The following is an 11,183-nucleotide window of genomic DNA, read 5'->3' on the forward strand; positions in this document are numbered from 1 at the left end:
AGGTGTGATTTATGCCAAAAAAAGAAAAAAAGGGAGACAACCAGAATCCCCAGTGAGGGCACCACCCTCAGAGGAAAGGCTTGGGTCCTGTGTCAAAATATTGGCTAATAAGTGACCATACATGTGTTTTAAGGTAAAATACAATGCTTAAAATATTTATATAATTTCTTAATCATTGATTCGCCCATTTAACATATATTTATCAAGTACCTACTACGTGTCAGTATTGTAGAACTTAGAAATGGTTAAGAGGGTACACTGGAGCCCGGGAGACGGCTGGACACCAGTGTGGAATGTACCCAGTCATGCGCTGTGTGAGCCGTGCAGGTGGGCAGAGCCGGGCGGGGGTGAGGAGGCTGCAGTGGGGACGGCGCTGTGAGGAGGCGAGGTTGGAGCACAGATGGCACCACGTGGGGGCTATCAGGAGATGGAAGGGAAGCCTCCCTGGGGCAGAGGGACCAACGGGAAGGCTCTCAGCCGGGCCTGAGCTGGAACAGCGGGAAGGCCATCTGCCGGGAGGGGCAGGTTGGAGGGGAGCACTCAAGGGTAAGGGAGACACAGGCAGGGCCAGGTCACCTGGGGGCTGGGAGTCTGGGAGGGACTTGGGATCTTACCCAGACGAAGCCACTGGGGTTTGGGAAGGAGTCTGGCCGGATCTGATTTCTGTTTTTAAAAGGTGGCTCTGCTACTGTATGCAGAATTGAGAATGCGGGGTAGGTGGGCAAACGTGGAAGATCAAGTCTCAAATAGGACAGACAGGGCCCAGACAGAGACGCTGAAGGAGACCAGCGGGGAGGACAGGACGGCCGGAGGACAGGAGCAGAGGGAGCGACCCTGCCAGTGGCCTGATGGACCCGGGGGGGGGGGGGGGCGGGGAAGGGTGGAGGGAGGCCTTCGGACGGGAGGAGAGGGGCGCAGGGAAGGGTCGGGGAGGCCCGGGTGGGCGCATCCCGGGGGAGGAAGCGGCCGGCGCCCTCCGCGCGGCGGGGAGCGGAGATGCTGGGGACTTCCCTTGAGTTCATGAGAGCTGCGCAGGTCCAGGTCCGGGGAGGAGGCAGGACGAGGTTCCCGAGGAAGCCGACAGGACGGCGAAGCCCGCTTTCCGTCCGTCTCCGCAGCCGATCGGGCTCCGGCCGCGTTCTTGCCCATTTTTGGCGGCGCTGCCGGGGAATGCTACTCGGCAGGGTTCCCGGCGGAGGAGAAGGAAGGCCGAGGCTTACATTTCTCCGGCTTCAGCTCGGCGCTCTGGGGTTGAAAAGCTTCCAGAAAACGTCTGCTTATGGGAATCTATTTTATACACAGGTGTCAGCAATCTAACTGGAGAAAAAGAGGTTCTAGGAAGCTTCCGGGCCCGGCTGGGTCCCCAGCGCGGACTGGAAGTCTCCCGCGTCCCATCCCCTCTGGGGACCAGGTGCTTCATGCTGGACAATGGAGGGAGCATGGTTCTGAGACTCCAAGCCGATGGCCTGGCTTTAATTTTCTGCCGTTTCTGCCTCCACCCCTCCGAACCGTCCTTTGGGAACAGATGATGCCAAAAGGTTGAAGATCCTAAATCATATATATCTGATACCATATATACAAGAAATCTTCCATATATACATATATTTAATTGAAATATAGTTGATTTACAGTGTTGTTACTTTCGAGTGCACAGCATAGTGATTCAGTTATACATATATTATTCTTTTTCATTATAGGTTATCACACAGTATTGAATAGTCTCCTGTGCTGTTTACCTATTTTATATACAGTAGTGTATATGATCCTAAATCTTTGAATTTTGCCCCAGCACAACCCTCCTTGCCCAGGACAGGAAGGTGAAGGCAGATGGATGCTTTTTATAACAGCGAAGCCCAACGTGGACACTAACAAACTAGTGTGACCCCTGGAGAATCCCTTTTTACTGGTTGGAGGCAGGGCAGTACCCAGAACCCAAACAGGATAGTGGGAGTTGCCTCGCAGCCCACAGCTGACTCTTGCCTGGTAAGAAATAGGCATTTCTGTCTAGGAAGGGTCTGCCCACAGCTGAGAGGCCATAGCCAGGAGCCTTCAGCCCAGGACCTGCAGCTCCAGGCTGCCTACCTCCCTGGACTGCCTGGGGGGGTGGGGGTAGGGAGGAGGCTGAAAGTGGAGGCAGGAGGCTGGTGAGGGAGGGGACAGAGAAGAGAGGGTGGAGCTTCTCTGGGTGGGATAGCTCCCAGGGTAGTCCGCCCTGCTTTCCCTAAGTTTTGAAAACATTGCTTTTGCTGGTAAATAACAATCAACATATATAAAATTGCATAAAAGTGTTTGCACAGTTTAATACCTGCAGCCTAGGGGCCCCCTGTGTGCGTGTCCTTGGTCAACCCCGACCCCACAGAGTGACCATCACCCTGACTGTGTGATAAGCATCTCTTTTCTGTCCTTTGTGGTGTGTGCAATCCCGAGTGTACCTGCAGCACTGTACTTTAGCTTTGATTGTTTCTAGACTGTATAGGAATGGAATTAAGCTGTGTTCCTTTATCCTGGCTCTGTCCCTCAGTCCTGTGCTTCAAGATTCATCCATGTAGATTTAGTTCACTGGTTTTTCACTGCCCTGTAGGCTTGTCTCATATGAATACACCAAAATTACGTATTCATTTGACTGTAGATGGGGAATCAGCTGTTGCACAGGGCTGTTGGCAGGGGCAACTGCTGTTACGAATTTTTTTGAATATGAGAGGTCACAGTGCAAGTGTGTAGTTTATCTGTGGGCTACACCTCGAATTGGAAGTTCTAGGTTTGCATATCTGTAAGTTTATTTTATTATTTAAAATTAAAAAAAATTTTTTTTTAACAGAGGTACTGGGGATTGAACCCAGGACCTCACACATGCTAAGCATGTGCTCTACCGCTGAGCTATATACCCTCCCCACTGTAATTCTAAAGAAAATGGCAAGCTGTTTTCCAAAGGGATATTTGGGTTGTCTAACTCTACACCCTTGTTGATTTTTACCTGTTTGTTAATTATGAAGAGAATATATCAAAATCTCCTACTATGTTTGTAGATTTGCAATTTGTCATTTTAGTTCTGTCATTTTTTTTTGGCTTTCTATATTTGAATCTATGTTATTAGATACATAAAATTGTTATATCTTCTTGGTCAATTGATATATTCAAAACAATTTTGACTTGAATGCAAAAATGTTTATAAAAACATTGTGCACTGCCAACAACACTGAATAACAGCCCCAAACGGGAAACCGTCCAAATGTTACCATTTTATCATGTGCCCCATTTTTCCTGTATCACTATGACGAATAGTATTGATACAGGAGAATGTGTGGTGAGAGGATGGCCGTGTCCCAGGTCTCAGTTGAATCCCTGGGACCCACCCCACCAAGTGTGGGTCCTTGGCTTCACATGGGAAAGAATTCAAGAATGAGCCACAATTGAGTAAAGGTAGATTTATTCAGAGAGATACGTACTCCATAGACAAAGTGCAGGCATCTCAGAAGGTGAGAGAACGGCCACAAGGTACAGGGTTTGGTGCTCAGTTTAAAGTCAAAGTAGTCGCACGCTCCGTAGGCAGAGTGTGGTCCGTCTCACGCAGAGCGGAGAGCGGCCACGAGGTGTGGGGTGGCTAGCTTTCACAGGCTCGGTTATCTCACTTGCTAACAAGTGGGAAGACTGTTCTAGCCACGCTGGGAAGGGGTGGGGATTTCTAGGAACTGGGCCATCGCCCGTTTCTCGGCCTTTTATGGTCGGCCTCGGAACTGTCCTGGCGCCTGTGGGAGTGCCATTTACCACGCTGACGTATTACAAGGAGCGTGTAATGAAGCTCAAGGTCTACTGGGAGTCGAGTCTCCTGCCACCTTGGTGCTAATTGCTGTGTCATTCCTTGAATGGCTGTGCCCTGCCCCCTTCCCTCCTGCCTCAGTATTCTAAACAGTTTTTGACTTTTAATTGTTCATTTTTTAGCATATGGAAACGTGCCTGATTCCCGTGCATTGGCCTGTGACCTCGTGAAACTCACTTATGAGCTCTAGGAGGGTTTGTTTTTATTTTTCATCTTCCTTTTTGACGGAGGATTTTCATGTTGTTTGTGAATAGGGACAGTTTTTATTTCTTCCTTTCTAACGTGCTCATGTGTGTGTTGTTGCTCTGGCATGGTGTTGAGAAGGAGGGGTGAGAGTGACAGCCTTGCCTCGTTTACCACTTAGGGGACGAGCGTCCCTTTTTTCACTGTTGGAATACATCAGTTGCAGGTTGTTAAGATGCTCCTTTTATGCTGAGCCCGTTCTCTCTTGCTCCTCGTTTGCCAAGTGTTATCATGGACGGATGTTGAATATTATCAACTGTTTTTTTCCTACACTTACGATCATGTGATTTTTCTTATTTAGTTAATAATATGATAGAATACATTAACTGGATTAGTTGGGACTGGTCCGCAGGGATCTGTGTGAATAGGGCAGTGTGACTGTGAGAAGGCAGGTCCAGGCCTGCGGGACACTGGTGGTGACAGCAGGAGAAAGTTTTGACAGATGCTTACGCAATAGAAAAGAGCAGAGAAACAGGTTGTGACAGTTCATGGGCCAATTAAGTGGGATGTTTCATCTCATTCCTTGTGTGTTTTTCCCAGGGATCGAGAACTACCTCTTCCTCCACTGTCACGTGCACTGCCAGGGACACAGAGAGTAGGACAGATGCTCGCTCTTGCCTCCAGGATGTCACAACCTCGGACTGGGCTGCCACAGCTCCTTCTTTTTAAGCGAGGTGGGAGCACCAACCCCAACATCCAAGTGTTTCCAAAGCAGAATGTATGACATACGTGTTCCTTTCCCCCGGTCACCTATTAAACACACTTCAGTGCAAGGCACTGCTCACAGCTAAATTTTCACATTAAAAATGGTTGGTGACTCTTGGCATTGGTCAGAGTGACATGAGTCCATGCAGCTTGAAATCCTTCCTTAGCTTTAAAGCAACTCTAGGGGTAAAAGCAAAAAGACCCACAGCCCAGTGATATAAGAGGACGCCACCACTGTCAGCTGGGATTGCTTCTGGGCTCTGTTGGTGAAAAAAAATGCACAACTGAGCAGTTGAGAGTTAGTTTTATTCAATGGACTTTCTGAGGACCTGAGCCTGGGAGATGGTCTCTCAGATCTGAGACAGCTCTGAAAAGGCAAGGGAGAAGCAAGGCTATATATAGGAGTTTTTGCAGCGAAGACCAGATGGGTGGACCATCAGTACTGTTAATTAAAGGAAAGCACATATCTCAAGTCAAGGAATTTAGCTCTTTTCTATGTATGGGAAGGTACAAATACCTGGGCTCACTGAAGTCATTCCTCTGATAGGCATCTAGCTATCCAGGGCCAGCATCCTGTCCTTTCCTATCCTGAGTCCCTCCAGGGGGCATAATTGGGGGTGGTGGCCGTGGCTGGGCTGCCTGCTTGTCTGCATCCTGAGTTCCCTCCAGCTCACCAGCTCACAGCTGGGGGTGGCGGCAGTGGCTGATGATTTGATAGCCACAGCATCCTTTGTTTACTGATACAGCAGGCAATATTTTTCACTCACAGTTCCTACCTCCAGCTTAGTCCAAGAGTGGACGGGAGTCCCTGCAATCCAGGTGAGAAGAAAGGTAAGCTCAGGGATGACCGTGAAGGGTTAAGGGCAGAGCAGCTGGAGACCACCCCCTTATGACTGGATGGTGGGGCCCCCTTTCCTGCACCAACCCTCCAGCTGGAGGAGGGGCTCCTCCGGGAGAGTCTGGAGCTGCGGACTAGGGGAGACTTGGAACCCTGTAGTCCCCGTGGCCTTGTTGTTACAGGCAAGAGGTGACTTTTGACTCGTTATTGAGTGATTCAGGGTCTATTTTGCTACAGAAATACATACAAAGTCGCCAGGCAAAGCACAGAGCAAAGTAGCTTCTCAAGGCACATAAGCCTCTAACTATGATTGTTTTTGCCTTGGAGTTGCTTTCGGTTTTGTTAAAAACAAAACAAAACAAAACCAAAATTCGGCTGAGTAAACTTGAAGATCCGATTGGCTCTATTAGGCAATTCATAGTTGGGGCAGCATCCCACCCAGGGACGAGGCGGGGCTCCAAGGGGCTGTCCAAAGTGGAGGGTTTTTATAGGCAGGAGGATGGGGCCAGAGAATGAGCAGCAAAAGAAAAGAAAGGACTGTGCCAGGTCAGGAGGGCTTCTTTTGGGGCAAGGGAAGGCAGGGGTCTTACTAGGAAAATTACCTCACCAGCCTTGATCTGGAAATTTCAGACTGACTGTTTTAAAGGTGATATTTCTGGGAGGGGTTGAAACGACAATTAAGTCTTGGTTTGCTGAGGGGGTGTGGGTGGGGTGCAAAGGATTCCATTTGGGGACTTGTTTTTTTTTTTTAACAGCTTTCTCAACCAGTGTCTCTCATATTTTGCAGAGTCCTCTGCCCTCAATTAACAGGGTGGGGACCAGGGAGCAGCTTGGCTTCCTTACGGAGTGTTTCGTCACATCTAATTTCTGTTCCCAAGTTAATGAATTTCAGGCAAATTTTTTACCATGTGCACAGTGAATGCTTGGGTGACATTTTTATAGGCACCCAAAATACTTTCTATTATACTGTTAGCGAACGAGAAAATGACAGCCCACTAGTCATCAAAACCACGCCTAGGATTTCCAATGTTTAAGAACTGCCTGGCTCAGGGGGTGCTGAACGCAGGGTTTCCAGCTGAAACGGTGCTACCACTGTGATGTTGTATGTGATAAAAATACACATTTGGTTTCGTTCCAGGTTCCTGGCACAGGGCTTCCAGGACCCTTGGAAATTCCTGAGTGATGGAGGTGATGGGGATACCTTCACCTGGCTTTTGTCATTCACAACCAGCCTCTTGGAGGATGGGGGCTGGTTGCTAGAGGAACCTACCAGTGATTAAAGGGTTAGACCTTTCAGCCTCACTCCAACCCTGTGGAGGGGAGAGGAGCTGGTGACTGAGTTCTGCTACCCAAGCCAGTGATGTAATCAGTCATGCCTTTGTAGTGAAGCCTCCCTAAAAACCCGAACTCAACGGCCTTGGAGAGCTTCCAGGTAGCTGAACACCTGGAGGTGCTGGGAGGGCGGCGCACCTGGACCGCTCCAGGCTCCACCCCACACACCTTGCTCAGGGCATCCCTTCTGCCTGGCGGCTCCTGAGGTCAAGCCTTTATAATAAATGGGTAACAGTTAAGTCTCCTGTTTCCCTGGGTTCTGTGAGCTGTCCTGGCAAATTACTGAACCTGAGGAGGGGGTTGTGGGAACCTCCAGTTTGTAGCCAAGTTGGACAGAGGTTGTGGAAAATCAGGGACCCACTCCTTGTGGCTGGGGTCTGAGGCTAGGGGCGGTCCTGTGGGACTGAGCCCTTAACCTCAGAGTCTGGGCTAATTCTGGGCAGTCTGTGTCAGAACTGAGTTAAATTGTAGGACATCCAGTCAGTGCTGCTTGGTTTGGAAAAACCCACACTTTGGTATCTGAAGTTTATGAAAGCTGAGGTTTTTCTTTTAACCCTGGTTAGCAGTATAAACACGACTTGTAACCTCCCTGTCCTACCAGCTTTGAAATCGTGTGAATCTTGACAACTTCTTACAATTCAGAGCCATTTGAGTCACTTCAAAGTTTGCAAATAAAGTGAGGCTTTATTAGTATTTTGCATGACATCATTTCATTTTTTTGTAATTCGAATTGGCATGAGATACATTCATTCATTCAACCAATCTTCTTGGAGTTTCTTCTGTGGACCAGATTGTTCTGGGTATTGGAGATTTGTCAGTGACAAAACTGTATCTCCACCTCTGTGGACGTTACAGTCTCATGGGGAGATGAACAGTAAACAATCCAGATGATATAAAGTCAAGTAAGTTTGGTGAACGAGACTAGAGCAGCGGAAGGGATACTAGAAGACGGGGGAAGAGATGCTGTTTCAGATCAGGTACCAGAGGGAGTCGTGCAGAAGGAGGGAGGTTCAGAGGCAGCAGCAAGCCATCGGAGTGTCTTTGGCAACTTTTTAGCCCATAAAGGACTTGCTCTGGGGTTGACAGAGAAAGTGGGTTAAACCTCTAGTTACAGAATCAGATCTGAATTCAAAAACCCAGCTCTACCACCTATTAACTGTGCGTCTTTGGGTGCGTGATTTATCGAATCTTTCTGAGTCTGTTTGCTCATCTGTTGAGCCAGGATGATAATAATACTTGGCTCATCGGGTCATGGTAGATATAGAAAGTCATCATGTACATAAAACCTGTGTCTCTGACCCCAGCACAGAGGATGTGCTGAAAACAAGGTGGCTGTCACTATTATTATTATTATTAATCATCATCATCACCACCAGGAATGGTAAGGCCTTTGAAAGTACTTACTATTGTCAACACACGGGACTCGGGCAGAGCATAGAGGCTGTCTCTGCTGGGAAAAGTCTAAACTGTAAATACGTCTGCGGATATTCAAACACACTAAGTCTCCTGCTGACAAGCGCTGGTGAGGGCTGAGGGCAAGAGAGCTGAGCTCAGAGCCATGTAGGAGAGTGGAGAGTGGGGTTTTAGGGACACACTCATTGCTCTGCCCACACAGGCCCCTCGCCAGCTGGGCCTCTAGCTGCCAGGCTGGACCCCGCGGAAGCACGGCTGCTGGACGGGCAGAGCCCGTGAGCATCCTCGGCGGCTGCTCTGTGCGGCTCACTGGTGACTCATCGCTGCAGACGCCGTTGGCAAAGCTGGCTAAGGCCACCTCTCCGCTCCTAGATGCCCAAATGTTCCAGAAGCTTTGGCCTGGCCCGAGGTGTCCAGAGTCGGATGTCAGCGCTGGGCGGAGCTCCTACGAGTGCAAAACAGTGACTTGTGTTTGGCAAACACTTCTGTGTTTACAAATCTCAGTTTCAGAATTTCTCCATCACACTAGCTATATTATAATCACCTGCTACTTTTCCTCTCTCCCCTATGAGAACGAGAGCTCCTTGAGGACAGGAACCCTTTTCTTGTGTCCTAGCACCTAGTCCCTAGTAGATACTCAAAAGTGAAAGAATAAATGAATGAGTGAGTGACTCAAATGTCAAGGAAAGAAAATAATTCACAGTAGTAATTAGCCTTCATGTCACCATGTGTTTATCTTGCGTCTTATGGTTTACCCGACACTTTTGCTTAAACGGGCACACTTAGACCTGTGAGATTGTCCTGCAGGTGAGGAAACTGAGGCTGGGACCGTGGTGAGTTAAGAGAGATAATTCGTGGTACAATGGCTGGTCCCTTCCACTCGACACAGCCCCCTGATAATGAACAAAGGACTGCTTTACCGCATCATGTGCTTCACTCACCCAGCCAGTCCATCTCTGTACTCACCAGCCTTGACGAAGCACTTCCCCTGAACACGTTTTGGTAGCAGCACAAGTGAATGGCATGGGCTCAAGTTCTGGATTCTAATCCGGGTCCCATGGTTCCGAGCCAGATGCTCTTGGCACAGAAGTTGCTGTCTCTGAACCTCGATTTTTCACACTCAGGCACCCATCACAGTCTTACTGGGCCCGGCCCTGCGACGTGGATGGAAGGCACAGTCACATCGTCACGTGGGAGCTGCCGGTCTGCTAAGGGAGGGACACACAAAGGTGAATCACTGCAGCAAGTGCGGTCCTCTTTGGGACGGAGCCTGGGAAGCCCCCGTGGAAGGAGGAACCCTAAGCCAAGTGGCATTGCGCAGACCCCAGAAAAGGAAAGGAATGTTCCCGAGACAGGAAATGCATGTTCTGGATTCACTTTAAATGATACTGAATGTTTTTTTCAAAGCCTTATTTCTTTATTTCAAAGCCTTATAATACCAGTGTCAGATGTCCCCTTTATTCTTGTGGTACCACATCCTCTCTGAAGCTTTTGATGCCTCTAGATGGGCTGTGTGCCCTGTGCTGAGTAATCACCTTCCCCACCCCTGCACCCTCTCCCCCCACCTGGCTTCATTTTTCCTGCCTGGGTTTCCATCCACACTGGCCCTTCTGGTGCTATCAGTGTCCCCCTGCCACCCCACTGGGCTCCCAGACTCTGCCCTCTGGGTAGCCCCTGCCAGGCTTCTCTCTCTGACACTGCTCGCTGCCCTGGGCTTATCTTCTCTCCACCTCTCTTCCCTGGGCTGGTTGACTTTTGAAACGCTTGGCCCGGGCGGCCAGGAGCAAGTCTGCTTTCCTGCTCAGTGCTGTGCTCGCCGTCCTCGGGCTTCTGGTCTGCACGGCTGTGCACAGCTGGCTGCAGCTGCTCGCCTGGGAGGCCTCTTCTGCTCCTTCAGGTTGTGGGTGTTGGTGAGATCCTGGGTGTGTGTATCGGAAAAGTGGGTGGAAATGGTACCCAGACAACTGGGGGAGTGGGGCGGATGGAAGGCTCTGTGGGCTGAGGGTACGCTTGGAAAACCTTGGCCAGGAAGAGAAGCCTGAGCTGGAGTCTGGAAGAAAGGCAGGCCCTGCTGCACCCCAGGCAGCCTGAAGGGTGTGGAGGGGGTCGGTGGAGGGGGCTTTCCTGGATGTATGCAAACCGGTCCTTCTTTGGAGGGGTCCCTGAGTGCCAACCTCCCAAGTCTGCTAGTGTCTCGGATAGAGCCTGATCTTCCCTCTGTGTCAGCAAAGTCTCTGTCAGGGGCCGGAAGGGAAATATGCTAGGCTTTGTGGCCATCAATCTGTCCCTCTCTGCTGTGCAGTGTGAGCACAGCTCTGATACCTGTGCAGGTGTGTGTAAAACGGAACTTACAAGCTGCAGATTGATCGGACCCAGGAGACTGCCGACTCCTGCTCTGAGGGATCCTGTTGTGGCGAAGGCTGCCCCGCCCTCCCACCCCAACCTGTCCAGTGGCTGTTGTGTGGCAGAAGCCATATTGACGACAATCACACCCACAGCTGCCACTTTGCCCAGTGTTCACTTTGGAACAGAACCTGTGAGAAGAGCTCTGTGATCTCATTTAATCTTCTCAATCACCCAAGGTGAGGATTACAATTGTCATTTTACAGACTACAAAAAACAGATTTCAGAGGTTAACTTGCCCAAGGCCACCCAATTCAGCACCTTGACCTCCATAGCTGTCAGCCGGGGGAAGGCTCCTACTGGACAAAGGGGTCCACAGCCTGGTGCTGTCTGTCCTCTGGGCTACAAAGCAATCACCGAGCATGGCGACATCTGGGTGCCAGCAGCTCTGAGTGGTGGGCATGTGGATGGAGCATGGGATCCCAGGCGAGC

General features: G+C 49.9%; 1 long non-coding RNA gene across 4 annotated transcripts; it reads left to right on the plus strand.

Annotated features, from left to right (window-relative positions):
* Window positions 1-394: 394 nt before the first annotated feature.
* Window positions 395-7,613, plus strand: LOC116668595. Of its 4 annotated transcripts, XR_004325800.1 has the most exons (5): window positions 395-546; window positions 1,303-1,538; window positions 4,601-4,734; window positions 5,535-5,596; window positions 6,742-7,613. It is a non-coding gene; the product is annotated as an uncharacterized LOC116668595 (long non-coding RNA). The 4 variants fall into 4 exon arrangements; XR_004325798.1 differs by lacking the exon at window positions 5,535-5,596; XR_004325799.1 differs by lacking the exon at window positions 6,742-7,613 and having other exon boundaries at window positions 5,535-6,731.
* The last annotated feature ends 3,570 nt before the right edge of the window (window positions 7,614-11,183 follow it).

Source organism: Camelus ferus, chromosome 14, assembly GCF_009834535.1.
Source record: "Camelus ferus isolate YT-003-E chromosome 14, BCGSAC_Cfer_1.0, whole genome shotgun sequence".
Taxonomy (NCBI): domain Eukaryota; kingdom Metazoa; phylum Chordata; class Mammalia; order Artiodactyla; family Camelidae; genus Camelus; species Camelus ferus.